The sequence below is a fragment of the Heterocephalus glaber genome, unplaced genomic scaffold, assembly GCF_053883595.1.
Source record: "Heterocephalus glaber isolate CG9 unplaced genomic scaffold, H.glaber_assembly_v1.0 deba00001300, whole genome shotgun sequence".
In the NCBI taxonomy this organism is placed as follows: domain Eukaryota; kingdom Metazoa; phylum Chordata; class Mammalia; order Rodentia; family Bathyergidae; genus Heterocephalus; species Heterocephalus glaber.
The window spans coordinates 64,784-86,198 of NW_028258247.1; the positions used below are offsets into that span (position 1 = coordinate 64,784).

Genomic DNA, 21,415 nt, shown 5'->3' on the forward strand with positions numbered 1-21,415 from the left:
ACACACACACATACACACACACACTGAAACACTCACGCAATATACAAAGCATATATATATGTGTGCACATTATATACATACATACACACATGAGGTGTGATCAGCAAATAGAATGAATGTTTAAATTTTACAATTATTGCAGTAAAAGACACATTCCCATTAATTTCCTTCAAAATATTCTCCCATGCTTTGAGCACACTTATGCCATCATTCTTGCCACTTTCTAAAGCAGTTCTGGAAATCCTCTTTTTGTGAGTATCTTTAGTTACACTATCTTGGCTGTCCTGAATTGATTCAAAATTGATTACCTTTCCTAGTCACTTTGACTTTAGGGAACAGCCAGAAGTTGTATGGTATCAGATCCAGTGAATAAGATGGATGAGGAAACACCATAATGTTTTATAAGCCTCCCTTTCTATTAGATGGCACTTGCCAACAGCATTAACTGTATTTTTGATCACATCTCATAAAGAGACTCATGAAAGAGAACTTTCTGAACTAAAGTGGCAAGAACAATGAGAACTGTGTATTTGAGGTGAGTGGAAGTATTTTGAGGTGGATTAATAGCAATGTGTCTTTTACTGCAATAAATTTTAATTTAGACATTCATTATGTTACATGAATAAATGTATACAAACACCATGCTCATAAACACACACATGCAAACATATACACATGTGCAAGTGCACATAAGTGCATATGCTCGTACACACACCATGCACATACATTATATTAGCATACACACATGCCACAGAAACACATATATACACACAGATGTATGCATAGAGGGAAACACACACATGTATATATACACACATACATTTATACATGTGCACATGTACACACATGAACACATACACAAACATTCACACCACACACACACATACATATGCATGTACACATACATACAAAGCCCAGTAGGGAAGACAAGGAGGGTAAATGGGTGCTGGGGCCACACTCCTGCCCAGGGCTGGGAAGGACCTTGCCACTCTGCTCACGATGCAACATGACCAACAGTGTAAGTTGACCCCCACAAGATGGCCTGGTGCATTGGAAACCAGAGTGGGGCTCCTGGAGCCCAGGCCCATGACACATCCTGCAAAACAGCTCCTCCCTGACTCTAGGATGGGAGCATGGTCTGCAGAGCCCTGACTCTGCCTTTGGGATATCCTGCCCGGCCTGAGGGCAGTGAGGGGCAGCACAAGCTGGGAAGTGGGGTGCACAGCTCAGGAACATGGCACAGCCTCGGGGCCCTGTGCTCCTCCTGTTACAGGGAGAGGATTGCTCCAGGGCACATTGCCCTCACTGTCTCAGAGTGGCTGTCATGTCAACATCTCGTTACCTCTGCTGGCTGGATTCCTATCTGAATACTGGATGCTCCACTCACGTTGAATGCAATTTTTCTGCTCAGTCTAGGAAACACCCACTTCATGCACTGTACAAAATATGGTTCCTGTGCACCAGGGCTTCTGCTTAGCCAGACTTATCTCAACAGATAAGAGTCTATCCAGAGGTGTTGCAATGTGAGCATGGCACCACAGAACTAAGAAAGAAGAGCTATAGCACCCCAGAGAGGGAGAGAGCTCATTCTTCCTTGGGATGGGGATGCAGCTTAGGAAAGTCTGCACTGAGGCATGGAAGGTGTGGTAGAAATCCTGCTGGAAATGTAGAGCTCCCACTTTGTCCAAAGCAGATATAGGCAAGGCCCATGGGACTCGGGAATTTGGGTAGCAGATAAGGGCATGTTGAAGAAAGGGTGTAATTGTGTCTGAAGGGTACTTTGTTCTCTGACGATGAAGAGCCAGGGTATTAAAATTTAGATGGTGGTTTTAAAGTAAGTGTTTAACTCAAAGAATGCACATGCCAAGCCAAAGACTAACAACACATGGACAACCTGGACATGTTGGGAAAACAGAACATGTGCAAACAACACAGATGAAAACAGCCCAGGACAGCTTGAGCTGCAGAGCCAGCCAGGGCAAGGGAGCTGGTGGGGATATCAGTCAGGAAGGGGCAAAGGAGAGATTGCAGCAGCAAGGCTAAGGTCTGGTGAGACAGCCAAAGCAAAGGGAGCACACCAGTGTCCACCCAGAAGAGGCCCCTATGCCTTTGAGGGATCCTGACCCCCACCAAGGAAGCCCCACTTCAGGCCCTTCATCTGCTCCTTGCCATGCCTGCCTCACTTCCAGTCTCCTTGTGGATATCAAATAAGAAGTTGTACTGTGAGCATCAGACCTCAGAACAAGACCTCGAACTTGCAAAAGTTCCACTTCCTGCGCCATCAAAAGAGGGCTGGCCCTAAGGGATCCCTACAACATCTAAAGAATGGTGAGTGCAGAGCAGTCATCATCAGTGCACTCAGTACTCAGAAAGTTGCCATCAACACTATGAACAGAGTCAGTCAGCATCAATGCTAAGACAGAGACACCCACCATCAACACTGTATTCAGATAGTCGCCACCAACAGTATGAACAGTCAGCATCAACACTAGGACAGAAACACTAAACTCAGTCATCACCGATGCTGTGGACAGAGTCAGTCAGCATCAACACTGTGGACAGTTGCCATCCATGCTGTGGACTCAGCCACCATAGCTGAGACTGCCAGTGCAGTCAGGCCTTCACTGCTGGTCTCTTCTGTGAGACCCAGGGGAGCTGACATGAGCTGGTGGCTGATGCTAAGACAGTGCAGGAGCAGGACAGCCATTAGAAATTCATCTTTCCTTGGACTGCTCTTACCTCTTTCAGCAAAGTATTGTTTAGTGCTATATCTACATTCTTATTAGGATGCTATTTTGTTTTACTTGGCACCACAATGGCCTCAAGGCCCCAGCCCCACAGTATCCAGCTCCTCCCCAGGCCACTCCTTACCACGTGTGCTTCAGAGCTAGACCTGGGACTGAAGTCCTTCGGCTCTTACTCCTGGATGCTCAGCCTCTGTGGCATGATTGGAGAGCTTGGGCCTGCAGCAAGGCAGGCTTAACTGCTGAGTGACCCGAAGCAAGCTACCTAACCTCTCTGAGTCTCATGTTTCTTATTCATGGGTGGAGAGTGGGAAATTGGAATAATCATACAGCTTATATTTAATTGGGGCATTGAGGAAGATTATGTTTCACTTGAATGACTGAATCCACAGCATCATCACTGGGTAGTGGCCAGGACTCAGAGCTACTTGTGACCTGTTCTCTTCCTGTGTGGCTCCACTCCTCAACTAGACTTGGAGAGCAGCAGCATTTCCTGTATCTGTTTGACTCCCAACAACACAACCTAAAACTGGTCTGGATTAACATGTACTAGTTTTATATAATAATGGGCTTCAGTGTGTTATTTCCACATATGCATAGAGTTTGCACTTGTAGGGAACAGTCCTGGTCTCCTGTGAGCTATGACAGCACAAGGCATATTAATGAATAAAGACAGAAAATGAGACTTAGAGAAGAAACTGAGCTTTGGGCCTGATCAATGCTGCTCTGGGCAGCAAAGATGAAAGACCCCAAACTTGCCATAGCTTTATTCAGTACATTGGAGTATAAATGACTCAGATGATAACAACCATAATCCTAGAACAATGAGGAACTTATGCACATGAAGATCCTAGGTCATGAGGAACTTATGTTGATTATGAATTTGTCCCTCCCCAGGATGTCTTTAGCTGATGCCATCCTGCCCTTGAGCATCACAGCATCACAGAACCATTGAGATTTTAGCTGTGACTGGAGCCAAAAATGGAGTTATGTTTGGACATGCCATAGCTGGCCTGTAGGCAGGAAACTAATCAAAATTTAATTGTGAAATGATTTTTCCCCAAAATTATGTAGAATTGCTCCCAACATGCACTGGTCAAATCCAGCCTCCCTTTGACCACGTTTGCTTCTCAACCTCCAATAATCACTATTTGACTTTCAGGTTGACTTTCTTTTTTGTATTTTAGCTTCCTCATAAGGAAGAGAACATGTGTATTTGTCTTTCTGTGTCAGGCTTACTCCGTTTAATATAATATCCACCAAGTCCATTCATTTTGTGGAAAATGACAGGACTTTATTCTTTATAGGTGAATAATAATCCACATTATAAATACACCACATTTTCTTTCACCATTCACCTGTTTATCGGCACTTAGGCTGATTCTATGTCTTGGCTATTGAGAATAGTGCTGTAATAAACACAGGTTTGCAGGTGTAATTTTTGTATGCTGACTTAATTTCCTTCATGTATAAACCTGGGAATAGTATAGGTGGATCATATGGTAGTTCTATTTTTAGTTTTATAAGGAACCTCTATACTGTTTGACATAATGGCTGTACTAATTTATATCCACACTAACAATGTGTGTTCATTTTTTCCACACCCTCACAGTATTTGGTATATATATATATATATATATATATATATATATATATATATATATAATAGCCACCCTGACTGGGGAGAGATGAAATTTCAGTGTAATTTTGATTTGCATTTCCCTGATAGCTAAAGATGCTGGTCGTTTTTTCCCCCATACATTTATTGACCATTTGTACTTCTTCTTTGGAAAATATCTGTTCAGACCACTTGCTCATTTATCAATTAGATTACCTATGCTGATGTTAACATTTTTGAGTTTCATATTTATTTGTGATATTAATCTTCTGTCAGATAAATAGCTGGCAAAGCTTTTCTCCCATTCTGTAGGTTGTCTCTTTGCTATGTTGACTTTTTCATTTACTGTGCACAAGCTTTTTTATTTGATGTAACCCCATTTGTCAATTCTTGCTGTTATTTCCTGAGCTACTGGAGTCCTATTTATGAAGGTGCTGCCTATGCCAATACCTTAAAATGTTTCTCCTATGCTATCCTCTAGTATTTTCAAAGTTTCAGATCTTAATTTTTTTTTCTGTTTTGAGTCCTTTATTTCCACTTTGATTAGAGTCCATAGCACATACCCATAATACATATCAAAAATAAAAAACTTTCTCTATACAATTTAAAACACACTTTTTTATTTAATAAATTTTATTTTATTTTTGTCTCCCCTCAAGATCCTTCCCCTCCCTATGTACAAAAGCTTTGTTTCCATTTTTTCCTTCTGTTTTCACTTTTTTTCTTGTCCCTTCCTTTTACCTTCCCTCTTCCCTTGTTCCCCTTCCCATTTGAACACTTTTTTCCAATTTCCCAACATCTATTATACATTTCAGTCCTCATTTCCACTTTTGTTTTCTCATACCAGAGAAACAATGCAGTATTTAAACATGTCTAATTTATTTCACTTAAAAGTATCATCTCAAGATCCATCCATTTAGCTATAAATGTCTGAAGTTCATCCTTCTTTATGGCAGAGTAGCATTCCATTGTATAAAAAAATCACATCTTTTTCCACTCATCAGTTGATGGGCATTTGGACTATTTCCAAGATTTAGCTATTACAAACTGTGCTGCTATAAACATGAGTGTACATATATTGCTGTGGTGTGATGCTTTTAAATCTTCTGGGAAGGTACCAAGAAGTATAGCTGGATCAAATAGAACCTCTAGTTTTAGTTTTTTAAGGAATCTCCACACTGATTTCCACAGTGGTTGCACCAGTCTTCACTCCCACCAACAGTGAAGAAGTGTTCCTTTTTCCCCACAGCCACTCCAGCATTTGTTATAGGTTGATTTCTTGATAATACCCATTCTTTCTGTAGTAACATGGAATCTCAGCATTGTTTTAATTTGCATTTCATGAACAACCAGTGATGTTGAACATTTTTTCGTATGTTTATTTGCTGTTTCTAATTCTTCATCTGAGAAGTGTCTTTTCATTTCAGATGCCCATCTTTGTATTGGATCTTTAAATTTGGGGGATCTGATTTTTTTGAGTTCTTTATGTATTCTAGATAATAGTCCTTTATCTGAATAGCTAGTAAAAATATTTTCCTACTCTGTGGATTATCTCTTCACTCTGTTGGTGGTTTCTCTTGCTGTGCAAAAACTTTTTATTAAGATGAGGTCCTAGTTTTTCATTCTTTGTCATATTTCCTATGCGGTCTGGGTTTTGTTCATGAAGTCTTTGCCTACTTCTATGTCCTCAACCATTCTACCTATTCTCTTTTCCAGCAGATTTAGTGTTTCTGTTTTAACATTTATATATTTGATCCATTTGAATTTTAGGTTAGTGCACAGTGAAAGATATGGGTCCAGTTTCAGTCTTCAGCATGTGGAAAGCCAGTTTTTCCAGCAACAGGTCTTAAATTAAGGTCTTTGATCCATTTTAAGTTGATTTTTTTTCTGGCACAGGGTAAGAGTTAAGGATCTCATTTTAATCTTCTGCATGCAGACATTCAGCTTTCCTAGCACCATTTGTTTAAAAAGCTATCTTTTCTCCAGCATCCTGTTTTGGTACCTTTTTGAGAATCCAATGGCTGTAGATGTCTAGGTTTTGTTCTGGGTTCCTCTATTCTATTACATTGGTCCGTGTGTCTATTTTTTATGTCAATATTATGCTGTTTTTGTTTCAATGACTCTAATAGTAAAGCATATTTTGAAATAAAGTATTGTGATGACTCCAGTATTGTTCTTTTTTTTTTTTCTTCAGGATTGCTTTGGCTTTGGTGGGGGGGTGGTATTTTGTGCTTTCATATCAATTTTAAGATAGCTTTTTGAAGTTCTATAAAGAAACATTGATATTTTGATGGGAATTGCACTTTTTTTCATAGTATGGCCACTTTAACAATATTAATTATCCAAACCAATACACGCGAAAGATCTTTCCATCTTCTAATTTCTCCAAATTTTCTTCAGTGTTTTAAAATTTTCACTGTAAATAAATAAATAGATAAAATAAAATTTTCACCTTCTTGATTAGGTTTATTCCTAGGTATTGTCTTCTTTAGGCTACTATGAATAGTGTTCTTTTCCTGATTTCCATCTCAGTGAGTTTATTACTGGTATATAAAAAATCTACGGATTTTTGTGTGTTGATTTTATACCCTGCTACTTTGCTGAATTTATTAGTTATAAAAGTCTTTTAGTAAAAACTTCAGATGTCTAAATGAAGGGTCATATCATCTACAAACAGGACCTTACTTCTTCTTTCCTATTTGTGTCCTTCATTGCCTGATGGTCCTGACTAAAATCTCAAATACTACATTGAATAGGAATGGGGAAAATGAAAACCCCTGTCTTGTTTCTGATTTTAGAAGTGCTTTAAGTTTTTCCCATTCTATATGATGTTGGATGTGAGTGTGTCATACATAGTCTTTATTATGTTGAGCTATGATCCTTCACACTCAGTTTATTCAGGGATTTTATCATAAATGGAACGTGAATTTTATTAAAGGCTTTTCTGTATCTATTTAGATCATCATGTGCTATTTATCCTTGATTCTATTTATGTGGTGTCTTATGTTTATAAATTTGTGTGTGTTAAATTGTCCTTGCATCCCTGGAATGAAACCAACTTGATCATAATGTAATATCTTTTCAATATGCTGTTGAATTCAATTTGAAGTCTCATTTAGTATTTCATTTTTGCATCTATTTTTATCAAAGATACTGGTCTATGCAAATTTTTTGTCGTATCCTTCTCAGGTTTTGGTAGCAGGTTAATACTGGGTTCATATAATGACTTTCAAAGTGTTGTTTCCTTTTCTATTTTATGGAATAGTTTGAGGAGCATTGGTTAATAGTTCTTTAAAAGTCTAGAATTCAGTGATGCCTGCCTGGTCTTGAAATTTTCTTCATTGGGAGACTCTTATTACTATTTCAATCTCACTACTTTTTATTGATCTACTTAGTTTTTTATGTCCTCTTGGTTCAATTTTGCTAGGTAATATGTGTCTAGGAATTTTTCCATTTCTTCTAAATTTTCTAATTTTGTTATATAATTTTTCAAAATGTTCCCCAATGATCCTTTGGATTTCAGTGGCATCTATTAAAATATCCTCTTTTTAATCTCTACTTTTGTTAATTTGGATCTTCTCTTTCTTTTGGATAGTTTGCCTAAGGGTTTGTCAATGTTGCTTATCATTTCAAAGAACAAACTCTTTGTTTCATTGATCCTTCTCTTCATCTCTATTTTTTTCAGCTCTAATCTATTACTTCTCTCCTTTTACTGATTTGGGATTTGGTTTGTTCTTGTTTTTCTAAGGCCTTAAGATACATCACTAAATTATTTATTGGAGGTCTCTTTTTCTGATGTTGTCACTCACAGCTATAAACCTTCTTCCTATAAATGCTTTAATTGTGTGTGTGTCATAGGTTCTAATAGATTGTGTTTTTATTTTTAAATTTCCTCCTGGATTTCTTTAATGACTTACTTTTTTCAAACATATATTGTTTAATCTCTATGTGTTTGTATAGTTTCTGCAGTTTTTTTGTGAAGATGATTTCTAGTTTCCTCCCATTATGATTTGATAAGACATAAGAGATATTATTGTTTTTGTTAAAACTTTACTTATGGCCCCAAACATCTAATTTCAAAAAGGTCTATGTACTAAAAAGAAGGTGTATTCTGCTACTGTTGGATGAAATATACCTTAAATATCTCTTAAATCCAGTTGATCTATAGTTAATTTAACTCTAAGGCTTGTTGATTTTTTTTTGTCTGGATGATCTATCTATTCGTAAGTGGACTATTGAAGTCATCAACGATTATCGTATTAGTGCCTATATCTCAGTTTATGTACATTAGGCTTTGTCTTATAAAATTGAGTGCTCCAACATTTTGAGCATATTTATTTATAACTGCTATATCCTCTTGATGGACTGTTCCCTTTGTTAATATATGGTAACCTCTTGATTTTAGCTTGAGGTCTATTTGTCAGATATGAGTGTAGCTTCTCCTGTTTGCTTTCAAATCCCATTTGTTTGGAATATCATTTTCCGTCCTCTTTCTTGCAGGTACCAAATTGTTGGGTCTTGGATTTTAATCTAAACAGCCAATCTGCAACTTTTAATTAGAGAATTAAAAAAACCATTTACATTCAGGGTTATTACTGAACAGTGTGTACTAATTCTCATCATTTTGGAGGGTTTTTTCTAGTTGTTTCTAATAATCTGTGTGTGTTTCTCCCTTATTCATCTTAGAAGCTTGATAGTTTGCTATATCTATCACATTTCATTCTTTCCTAAGCTTTATTTTCTTACATACTCTTCTACAGTGATTTATTTTTCCCATACTCTCATGATTGTGTGTATCTTTCTTCCTCTTCTGTGTATAGGCTTCCTTTAAGTATCTTCTGCAGTACTGGCTTAGTGGTCATGAATTACTTTATTTTATGCTTTCTTGAAAGGTCCTTATTTGTCCTTTGATTATGAAGGATAACTTTGCTAGATATAGTAATCTAGGCTGGCAGCTATTTTCTTTCAGTGCTTCAAATATCATTCCATGTCCTTCTGCCTTTAGAATTTTGCTGGGAAATATGCTGTTATTTCGATGGGTTTGTCTTTATGAGTGATTTAGTATTTCACTTGAAATTTTTATTTTTTTTTTCTTTCTTCTCTGATCTGAGCAGTTTAACTATAATATATCATGGAAAGGTTCTCTTTTGGCCATGTCTCTTTTGGATTCTAAATGACTCCTATAGCTGGTTGCCCATGACCTTCCCATGATTTGGGAAAATTTATGCAATTATTTCATCGAATAGCTTTTCTATTCCTTTATTCTTCATCCCAACTTCTTTGTCCAAACTGATTATTCATAGGCTTGGTCTCTTAATCATGTCTCATAGATCTTGTATGTTCTGTTCATAATTGCTTTATTTTCTAAATAACTACCAGAATGTAATAAATCATCAGCTTGGTCTTCAAAGCCTGCTATTCTTTCTTCTGCTTGAGCTACTCTATTGGTGAGGTTTTCAACTGAGGTTTTTGTTTGACTTATTGAGCTCTTCATTTCCAGGATTTTTGTTTAGTTCTTTTTCAGAATCTAACTTTTTTGAATTGCTCTATCACATCCTGCATTGTCTTCTTTTAATTATTCAGCTATTTATGTATATCCTCTTTGAATTCACTGATCATTTTTAAAATCATTCTTTTGAAGTTTTTGTCTGGCATTTCCTCCACTTTGAAATCTTTGGAGTCCATTACTAGAGACTTCTGAACCTTTGGAATAAGGCTGCCTTGTTTTTTCATATTTTTTATGTTTCTATGTTACACATCTGTCAGGATGGATGTCTCTTCCACTTTTATGTTAGGACCTTCTTATTGAGCATTAATTCCAAATGGACTTAGTGTGATTTTCTTGTTCTTTTCTGTTGCTGGTGGGGTTTGACAAAGTGTGTACTGGGATCAGAACTTGAGGAATCCATTTTCTTGGATGGACTTGCAAGCATGGGGACCCATAGTCATTCAGGCAGATGTGTTGTAGACAACTACATATATGGGATGCATCCTCCGTGTTTACTTCTCCAGACTTGTCAGAAATGTGTGGTCTGAAAGGACATGGGAATGACCTATGCCAAGGTCCCCCATAGGTGTGGTGTTCACATTACTTGTGTTATTTCTGCTCTTATGTGGAGTAACTGTCCAGGAGCTGGATTTCAGGTCTATCCTTGACTTCTAGGAGCTGTTACAAAAAAAATTTTTAACCTAAATATTAAACTAAACTTTAAGTGTCTGAGGTGAAAAAAATGAAAACAGTAATTCAGTTTCTTGAATATTTTGTATATTTTTCCAAACTTCTCTTTTTAGTAATACAAACTCCCAATTATTCTGATTATCATGATCACGTTTTCAGCCATTAACAGTTATTGGGGGGCCGGGGATTTAGCTCAGTGGTTCCAGCGCCTGCCTCGGAAGCACAAGGTCCCGAGTTCGATCCCCGGTACCAAAAAAAACAACCCAACACACACATTAGGGCTGGGGATTTAGCTCAGTGGTTTTGCTGCCTGCTGTGCAACCACAAGCACCAGAGTTCGATCCCCAGTACAAAAAAAAAACAACAGTTATTGGGCATCTCAATGAGGGACTATGGCAGAAAGGAGGAAGGAGTATGGTGCTTGCTGTCCCTCCAGTGCACTTTCCAGCTGCTTGGGAGACAAGACATGAATGCTCAGAGTTGATCTTTCCTGAGGGGACCACTAGTAAGCCAGATGTCAAGTGCAAGGCAAGAACAAAAGACCCAGAGACCACAGAGAGCAAGATCACATGGGCTGAGAAGGTGGTAGAGATGTGCAAGGAATTTGATCAGACTTTGGGTTAAACAAAAGTACAATCTAGACAGCCAGGACTGATTACAGAATCCCAGGAGAAGGGACAATAGCAAAAATACAGAAGACAAAAATGAGTAAGGCATCCTGGTGACAATGAGAAACCTGAGCTGGCTGGAATGAAAGTTCTTTGTAGGATATGGAAGAAGTGGCAGAAAATATGAGCTCAGAAACAGACTGTAGACCACCTTCTGTGCTGAGCATTTTTAAAATAGAATTTTATTCTGGAAGCAATGAGAACTCATTAAAAAACAATATCCCCAACCCAGCAGAATGAATCCATTGGGTGTGACAAATTAACGCAAAGGTGGAGAATCCAACCAAAAGAAAAAGTCATGACAAGGCTTTTAAAACTTTGAACTTCATCTCCCTAATGAGTGCATAATTCAATCTTATTATTGTACTGATTAGTATTTTTCTGAGTCTAGAGTTGCACACCATTCCTTGTGCTATACTGGCTATTTATCATCTTATGTCTACATTTTAATTGGGTTGTCTATTCATAAGCTGTAAGGGTTCTTTATATATTCTGGTCATAGGTTATATGCATTGGAAATATGATCTGTTTAAGGACTACTTTTCATTTTAATGATGTCATTTAAAGTTCTAAATATTGATGGAATCTCATTTATCAATTTTTTTCTTTTATACATCATGTCTTTTGTATCCTAGGTAGTTCTTGCCTACTCTGAATTCATAAATATTTTCCCTTATAATTTCTTCTTAAAGTTTCATACTTTTAGGCTTTCTTATTTAGGTTCATAGATCCCTTCAAGTTATTTTTATGTATGGAAATAAAGGGTTGAGGTTAATTTTTTGTATATGGATACCGGCTGTTCTAGTGCCATTTGCTGAAAACACTATCTCTTCCTTGGCTCTTGAATTGAGTTTACATTCTATAAAATGCTAATGTTAAATAATCTTTCAAAACTCAGTGGATCATATATGTGTGGTTCTGTTTCTAGATTCTCTGTTTTACTTAAATGATCTATATGTCTTTCCTTACACCAACACTGCCTTGATTACTGTAGCTTTAGAAGAAGTCTTAAAATTAGGTACTAAACGTCTTCCAACACTGTTTTTGTTTTTAACTTTTCTAGGTCCTTCGTACTCCTACATAACTTTTAAATTTCAACATCCAATTCTTCATTTATAGCAAGTATACACAGACCTGAATTTTTATATATACCTTGTGTTTTCTAATCCTGCTAAATTCAAGTACAAGTTCTAGGGGCTCCTAGAGATTTCTTAGTATTTTCTCTGTAGATGATCATTTCATCTACATATAAAGATTTTGCTTCTACCTTGCCAATCCTATCCTAGTTGTGTCATTTTATTGACAGACTATTTTGGTGGGGCCTAGGTTTCAAAGTTTAATGGACAGATGTAGAGTAAGCATATCTGCCCTTGTTCACCACCTTCAGGAGAAAGCATTGTATCTTCTCCATTCATATAAGGCATTCTCTCTAGAAGTATGGAGTACATGTCTTTAATCTGTTGAGAAGGTTCTGTTCTATTTCTAGTCTCCTGATAGCTTTTACCATGAACAGCTGTAGAATTCAGTCCAATACTTTTTCTCCAACTAGTGACAGGATCATATGGCTTTTTCCTTTCCTCTGTTAAAATGATGACTTTTGGGGGTGGATCTTCCAATGCTGAACCAACACTGCCATCCCTATAACAAAACCACTTTCTACATCCTGCCAGATCTAACTTCTAACAGTTTGTTTTGTTAAGCAAATTTCTATCTATGTTCATAGTTTTTCTTCTATTATGTTTATCCAGTTTTAGGATTTGCACAATGTTGAGGTCCTAAAATGAGGGGAGAAGTGTTCCTTCTCTTTTCTGCTTTGTTTGATATAATTTATCAGTTAAAATGTATATGAGCCTGCTGTTGTCATATAGGTAGGTTTTCAGGATAGGAATATACTTTCTTTAATAGGTGCTATTCAAATTTTATATTTTCTCCAGAGTTAGTTTCATTAATTTGTCTTCCAAGGTACTTCTTAGAAGATGTCAAATTTATTTCAAAACAGATTTTTGTAATATGCTTTCTATATCCTTTTAAATTCTGTAAAATCTGTGATAATGTCTCCTAGATCTTAATATTGTAATTCAAAAAATGTATAACTGATATTGTGTAACAGGAAGAAAAGGTCTAAAAGAGCAGGGTAATTGGGAGGGGTAGGGGAAGGGAAAAAAGAGAAAGGAAAAAATATGAGAAGAGGAAAAAAATGGAAACAAGGTCTTTGCAAATAGGGAAGGGTGGAGGGGGTGAAGGAAGGGCAAGGGAAGGGGGAAAAAAATAAGAACCAAGAGACTCATGTAATGGTACAAGATCCCAATGATGAACCTAACTGTATTGTATACCTAAAATGTACCAGGTAAACTTAATGCGGGTGGGGGGGGGAGAATATCCTGGGGCCAGGGATATAGCTCAGTGGTTTCATCTCCTGCTGTGCAAGCACAAAGACCTGAGTTCGATCCCCAGTACCAAAAAAAAAAAAAGGAATATCCTTTATTTTAAGGCTCTCTTTGCACATTTTGTTAATTGTACAGGTTGCAAGTTTAATTTTTGTATGGAGTTTCTAAAAATAGCTTTACCACAATAGTTTCGTGTGGGTTTTATTTTTATTCACATATAGTATTTGTGCATGTTTGTGGGGGAACATTGTGTGTTTTGATACATGTATGTGTTGCGTGATAATCCAGTCAAATCAGAAGTTCTCTGCAGTTCAGCTCATTCTAAGAAAGCAAAAAATACAGTGGTAGAAAATCATTTATCTGGCTTTTAATATCAATTGGAGCATTCCTCCGAGTGAGACTTTACTACCTCAGGAAGTAAGAGCATGTATGCTAGACCACCCATCTGCTGATAACACAGAGAAATTAATTCCAGAGGTCACCAAACCATACAAGAAATCAGGTAGAAGCCTTCTCAAATTGATCCACAGCAATCAACAGTGGTTGTGTTTAAATTATTGACTGAAGGCCAGAAGGACAATTGGCATTGCTGGGTCCTGGAAGAAAAGATATTTCACTCTACCTGGGATGAAGATTGACAGCCCTTATACAGTGCCTCCTGACACACCACAGTCTTTCCAAGTTGTTCAATCACTGTTGTCACAAGTCCTTCAAACATTCCACCCCATTCACATCCATTATCTGGAGTGAAGGCATGGGCTGGCAAGGTCCCCAGGTGCCTGCAGAGAGGTGGCAATGTAAAGGCAATAGTGAGGCAGGCTGCTTTCTGAGAACCAGCCAGGCTCTGCCTGGAGCTCCATGCAGGAGGGAAGACTGGACCCTACCCAGGGGAGGGGACAGCAGTCCTTCTGACAAGCGCTTGATGGGACCTCATCTTCATGCACCTCATCTCATTCTTCACCCTCCACTGAAATCAGTTACAGCCTTTAAAACAATCTTAAAGCCTTCAAGAGTTTAAATAGCTCTTCCTCTTCCAAATACCATCTCTTGATCATCAGATGCTTTCAGCCTGATCTGCAGCCAAAGTAACAGCTAAAATGCTTTGAAGTATCATCAGTATACACAGGGGCAAGAGCAGTGTCCCAGCCCTGTACCAAGAATGGTGGTCCTGAGCTGCACCAAGATTCTAGTCCATGCGGGACACAGTCCACCATCTGCCTACTGTCAATTTATGCAAACCAGCCTGGGCCATATGCTCATTTATTTCACTGTGGTTTCCAATTTGTTATCTCATTTCCCTATCAGATTATCTTCAATTCACTTTGCTGCTCAGCTTTTTCACTGCCTGTCTTCTGCCTGAAATCAGGACCAAAAAAGAGAAGTACAATTCAGCTCCAAAGCCAGGCTGGACACAAAAGAAAGCTGCAGGCTGCTTCCCCCAGGAAACTGGAGCAGGACAGGCCTGGCATGTCTATGAGCACTGAGACGGAGCAGGAAGTGAAGGCCCGAGAGGCCTTGCAGTTAGGGCAGAGCACTTACCCCTGCTGAGATCTCAGAGTCACTTTACAAACAGAATCCACAGCATGTGCATGGACTGATAATACAAACAATTGATAACACTTTGCATTGAGGAGCCTAGTGAGGAGCTCTTGTGCATGTAGGTTGGGTTTAAATTGGCACAAGCTCTATGAGAGGTAATATCTATCAACACTGCCAATGCACACAGTCTCTCAACAGTTCCGGGACTGTGGAAGCAACTTAATGGTAGAGCATTTGCCTAACAAGCATAGGCCCCAGAGTCAATCCCCAACACTGCAAAAGACAAAAACAACAAAAATCAATTCATTTTCTGTGAAATTACTCATTTAGGCAAATAAGGAAATTTACTCTTAGATGATTGCACGTTATTGCAACATTTACAAAGCAAAATATTGGGAATGACTCAAACAACTATCTGTATCAATTAAATGACTTCAGACATGCCCATATACTGAAATACCACACAGTGGGCGACAGCAAAGACAGAAGGTAGCTTAGAAGCTGGGATGCCGGGAGGAGCTCCCAGTGCACTCAGGGGAAACCCTGGGACTCCCCGGCAGCGTATGCCTGGCACTGTGCCATCCAGGGCTTTGGTGATTACACTGGCTCTCCAGAGTCTGTTATAGAGCTGTCTGCCAGCACAGTCTGTAGCGCTGTAATAAAGCTTCCTCATCCACTCAACAGAAAATAACTCAGTGGTCCTTCTTGCCCAGCTGGTCTCCCAAAAAGCAACACAGTAAGATCTCCAGAGCACAACGGAAATGCAGCACAGCATGTCTCAGGGGCATTTGCAGCCTTATGCTCTTGACATTCACAGAAGGTACCAGGGCCTTTCTGTTCTCTGAATTTCACTACCAATTTCTGAGTGGAAATGGAAAACCATCCTGATTTGGTCAGTTATAGTTTTATAATATTTAAGTTATCTTTTTTCACTTTTTACTAAAGCCAATACAAATTCCTTATTAGATGAATAGTCTTAGAACTGCTAAGATTCACTAATTTCCTACATTAAATATTCATTTTTGGAGCCAAACAGACCTTGATTTAAGCCCTCCATACAACTGAAAGCCCACTGGACTTTTGAGCAGTGACTCTGTCTACTCTTTAGTCCCTCAGCTGCAACACAACTACCTTGTATTGTTGGTCATGTGGCACATGATGGACACAGTACTGTTTGGCACCTAACAGGAATATCACAAAAGATACAGCTTTCTCCTTTCCCTTAAAGCCTTAGAAAGTATAAAAATTACAGTTTTCTCATTTTTGTCCAAGATAATAAGAGACATAAAAGTCTCATACTGGAGCTGCCATACCCCCTGACCTGTGTGTGGTAGTTTAGATTTAAAATCCCCCCCAAAAGTCTTATGTATTCAGAGGTGGGGCTTTGAGAAGGTGATTGGATCATGGAGGTACTATATTCATTGGTGGATTCATTCATTGATGAGTTCATAGGTGAATGTGCTATTAAAAGGTGGAGCATCGTTGGAAGAGGTGGGTCACAGGGGCCGTGACCTGGAAGGGTGTATTCTTGTCCCTGATGACTTCCTCTCTCTGCTTCCTCACTTCCATGGATTGAGCAGCTTTCTTTTCCTATGCCCTTCCGTTATGCTGTTTCTGCCTTGGAGCCAACTAAGCATGGACTGAACCTCCCAAATCAATGAGCCAAATAAATCTATTCTCCTTTAAATTGCAGTCTTCATTATTTTATCCCAGGGAATAGAAAATATAATACAGAAAATAAGTATCAGAGAAGTGGCGTTATTCCTATACCTGTACCTGACCATGTGATTCAGAAGCCTTTGGAACTGGTTTGCAAGAGCAGTTCGCAAAGGGTTAGAGATTTGTGCTAGTAAAGCCCTACAATGCTGTAAGCCAAGATTGATGGGTAATTCAGATTTGAGCTCAAAAGACCAGAGTGCTGATCGGAATGTATACAGAAAGGCCAGGCTCATGAGGTTTCAGTTCAGAATGAGGATCCTATTGGAAACTAGACTAGAGACCATGTGCATTATATTCTGGAAAATAATTTGTCTTTCTTTTGCCCATGTCCTAAGACTGTAAAGCTGAATTTAAAGGTGGCAAACAATCTGGTGGAGGAAATTTCAAAGCAGCACAACTTTCAGGCTGTGGCTGGGTACTGTTGGCTTCTTTTACCCAATGAGCATCAGGAGCCTACAATGAGAATCAGGAACAAAAAGTGAGTCAAAAGTTGTGAAAATTTTGCAGTTTGGTCAGAAAGCAAGTTTGTGTAAGGTTGGTGATGCTGTGGGATGGATCCAACAGACAGATTCCAGGTATATCCCTTGTGTATGGCAAAGAAAGAATTGCAAATGTATACCAAACAGTGGAAGAAAAGTAGCTACATTAATTGACGATAACAGAAAAATATACTCAGAGTAGTCTGTGCTAGTACCAGTTTTCGGGATGCTGGAGTCCCTTTCTAGAGGTAGTTTCTAGGGGGTTTTTGTCCTGAACAAAGAATTGGTCAAGACAAGCACAAATGGTAGCAGAGTTTTCTGTTTATTAGGGTAGGGGTAAAAAGGCTCTGCAGAGTGAGTTTGGGCCAAGTAAAGTACAAAAAAGTACAGCCTATAATGTGAAGCTGGGCTGCAGGAAGGGACACCATAGCCAGGGCTTCGTAGTTGCTGTCCATTTTTATATCTCCCACTCCTGAGGCTGACATCAGGTCTAGGCTATTCTACCAAAAACGAGCTTGAGTTCTTGTGAGGAGTCCAGATACAGGGCTTTGGGAAGTGTTCTATACATGTATCCTGGGACTTTGTAATTAACAGGTCATGCTTTCCTTTCCCAGCCAGCCTTCACCACCCCTAATCTCCTGCCTCAGAGCCAGCAGAAACAAAAATGTGGTATGTACAGAAAAGTGGTGCTGGGACAACAGGAAAAGCAAAAAAGGTCACAGATAAATCAAACTTTCAGATTTTTAAGGAGGTGCACTCCACTCTCATTAGGTCTCAAGGTAAGACTGACAGGAATGATTAACAGAGTGCTGAGTCATCCTCTGTCAGGGGCTTCCAACAAGTATGTTTGTTCCAGAGTTCACTCTAAGTTACATGTAACAGTGGAAGGAGGATTGGCTCTGGGATGTTGCCTAAACTCAAGTGGGTAGAAAGGAGTGGTCTCCCAGCCCCCATGATGCTACTTGTACTATTTGGGAAACAGAAAATGTGGTTGCTGAAAAGTTTAATGTCAATAAAATGAACTCAAGTACCCTGCACTAGGTCAATAGGAAAAATGGCTTGAAGGTATCTCAGGAATTGGGTGGGCTTGATGTCAGGCTTAAGGGCATAAATGGGTAAACTTCTTTGAGAAGAGAGCCACAGGATACTCTGCTCCCTCAGGGCCACTGAGGGAAGAATATTCCCAAGTTCAGCCATTCAGGCATTCAGATACCACTGAAGTTATGTTCCCCAGGGGCCTGGCTACTGCTTTAGCTGGTGGCAGACCTTATCATCTTCCATGTGATGCTGGTTCTAAAAGTACACAGAACACAAGAGTTGTGGAGTCAAGGAAGCTTCCAGACAGATTTCAGAGGAAGGCCTGGGAGACCAGCCAGTATGTACTTAAGAGGTTGATGTATGAAGCTGTGAGGTGAAGCTCAAGGTATAGTGGAGACTTCAGAAAGCTGGAGATGCCAGGAAGAAGGAACATCTGCCAAAGAAAGCTACAGGGAGTGAGTGGAGCCAGCCCAAGACAGAAACCATGTGGGTTACAACCAGCAAAGCCATAAAGGTGGCGTTGCCCAACCCCTTTGGGACACACATCTTGCCACCACATGCCCTGGGCACTGGACTTGGAGATACAGGAATTAATGTTTGCTCTACTGGGTTTTGGTCTTGCTTTGATCCCATTCCTTTCTGTGCTCCTATTTCTTCTTTGGGGATGGGCATGTTTACTTGTGCCATTGTATGTTGGAAGTTTTTACAGCATTTTTACAGAAGCTCACAACTAAGAGTTTGCCTTGAGTCTCAAGGGAGACTTTGGACTTGGACTTTTCAGCAATGCTGGAATTAAGAATTTTGTAGCTCTTAGAGATGGACTAAATGCATTTTTCATAATGAGATGGACATGAGCTTTTTGGAGGCCAGGAGCAGAATGATATAGTTTGGATCTAAAACACAAAGAGTATCTGACAAATTGGCCCACACTTGGGGACATATTTGAGTGTTGGGGTCAGGCTCTTTTTCCTTGTGAACCATTAATGCTGCTGATTCCTGTTCCGCTAGATCCAGAAAAAACACAAAAGTTGGTTTTGTTCTTCCTGCATATTTATACAATTATAATTGCCCCAAATTCTCTGCCACCCAAGATCCACCCATGCAGAGCTAATGAATCAGCAATTTGTTTTGGGTTCAGATTTTAAAGCCTTGAAAAACATTTCTCTCTTATCCCTCTTCATTTGCTCTCTATCTCTGCCTCCTGGGGCAACACTGTGGAGTTACAGTCTTCTAGGGTACTGAGGCTAGATGTGGCTCAGTGGCAGAGCATGTGTTTAGAATGCACAAGCCTCTGGATTGGATTCTCAACATGAAGGAAAGAGAGAGGAAGGGAAGGAAAGAGAGAAGGGAGGGAGGGAAGGAAAGAGAAGGAGGCAGAGAAAAAGGGAAAAGAAAAGAATTATCTGGATACTGAAAGCTCAAGGTGGAGAGTATGATATTCAGGCAAGGAGTTAACCCCAGAAATGAAAACCCATTTAATACAGGGATTTAAGGTCTGCTACGTAAGTCAGGACTGATCACAGAGTACCTGAGCAGGTAATGACTTCCCTCTGGTGGCACACCCAGACTGTTGGATACCTGGCTGATGTCAGGACCAAAATCAGCAAGAGGAAGGAGACCAGCAATTCAAGTGTGAACTGATTCTCTCTTTATTTGGCTAATTACTCTTAGTGTCATTTTCTCACATCCCTGGTTTGGCCTTCATTTTGACGTGTGGTAGCTGCCTGACAGCATGGGGTGAGTATAGCCATTTCTCCGAGATAGCGAGCGATGGCTGCAGTGTGCTGTTCCAGTGCTGTGGGGAACTCTGAAGGCATTCTCCCCAAAGCAAAGCAAAAAGCAACAAAAGCAAAGGCTATTTTCAGAGAAAACTATTTTATCCAGGAATGTAGGTCTCCAATATTAGTTTAGAAAGGAAACTCTTATTTGGTATATTTTTTTCACATAGAGCTAAAAAAAATTTGAATTAGTGTTAAAGCTTTGTCAGACAAAGCACAAATGGTTTCTTTTTATTTTCTACTAAATGTCCTATGAATAGGTAAGGCTGTTTGCTTTTCATGTTCAAAATTATATGCTTTTTAAGAAAGAAGTAGTAAATAAATTTTAAACAGTGTTAAGATTGCCCTACTATGATGCATATGAGAGCTAACTGTTGTGTCAACTTGAGTAAGAAATGCCCAACTAATTAGCTTAGCATAGCTCTGGCTGTGGGTGTGGCTGAAGGGATTTACTGAAAACAGAAGACCTACCCTAGGTGTGAATGGCACTATCCAGTAGGCTTGTAGCCTGAATGGAATAAAAGGGAAATGAAGAAGGACAGCTCCCTTCTGTTTGTTCATCTTGGATGTGTTCTCCTGGCTTGCAGCACAGACTCCAGCCTTCTGTCACAGACCCTGCAGTCCCCTGACAGAGACTCACAGGGGACATCAGAGTGAGCTCCAGGCCTTTGACCTTTGACTAGATCCTTCAGATCTCCATCACACAGACATCCCTTTTTGCCACACCTAGCTCTGTGGGCAGCCATTGTAAGCCTGCCATGTAAATCCTTATTATTTATAAATCTTATATTAAACCTGTTTCTCTAGTGAGCACTGACTGATACAATGAGTAATTTTACTTTCCTTACTCTGCCAGGGTAATTTCTTATCAGTATTTGGGCACTCACTGTATCCTATGTCTCTGCCAAATCAAAAGAAAACAAATTTATAAACACAGCATTCTCAAAGTGAATGTACTCTATACTTTGAGAACATGACTTTAAATGTGTTGCACTGATAATAATCCTTTGTACCAAAAAAAAGATCATAGTGGAGGAGACCAGGAGGTCATCAGTGGTGACAGCCCTGACTCATTCTGCAAATTGAAGTAGAATACAGAGAGAGAAGACTGGTATGGATTTGTAGGATGTGCCGTCATTGCCCAGCAAACTGTAAACCCAGAAGGCCGAGGAAATGTTCTTCAACTGTGCTCTCTAGAGTAAAGGAACCAAGACACAAAACGTGGATGAGAGAAGGAATAGAGCACAGCTTTATGATTTTCTTTAAA

General features: G+C 39.3%; 2 protein-coding genes across 5 annotated transcripts in view; one reads left to right on the forward strand and one right to left on the reverse strand.

Annotated features, from left to right (window-relative positions):
- The window catches only part of Rnmt (RNA guanine-7 methyltransferase), a 208,898-nt gene that overhangs the window by 52,437 nt on the left and 135,046 nt on the right, over positions 1 to 21,415 (reverse strand). The gene's annotated exons all lie outside the window — the stretch shown is intronic.
- Mc2r (melanocortin 2 receptor) overlaps positions 1 to 21,415 on the forward strand; it is a 38,079-nt gene that overhangs the window by 890 nt on the left and 15,774 nt on the right. Inside the window, exons 2-3 of one of the 4 annotated variants that reach the window (XM_021265307.2) lie at positions 17,189 to 17,331; positions 17,947 to 18,111. The exons of 1 other annotated variant lie outside the window; for it this stretch is intronic. The gene's annotated coding sequence lies outside the window, so the exon portion shown is untranslated. The remainder of the gene's footprint in view (positions 1 to 17,188; positions 17,332 to 17,946; positions 18,112 to 21,415) is intronic. 2 more of the 4 variants (XM_021265308.2, XM_087211141.1) reach the window with 2 other exon arrangements.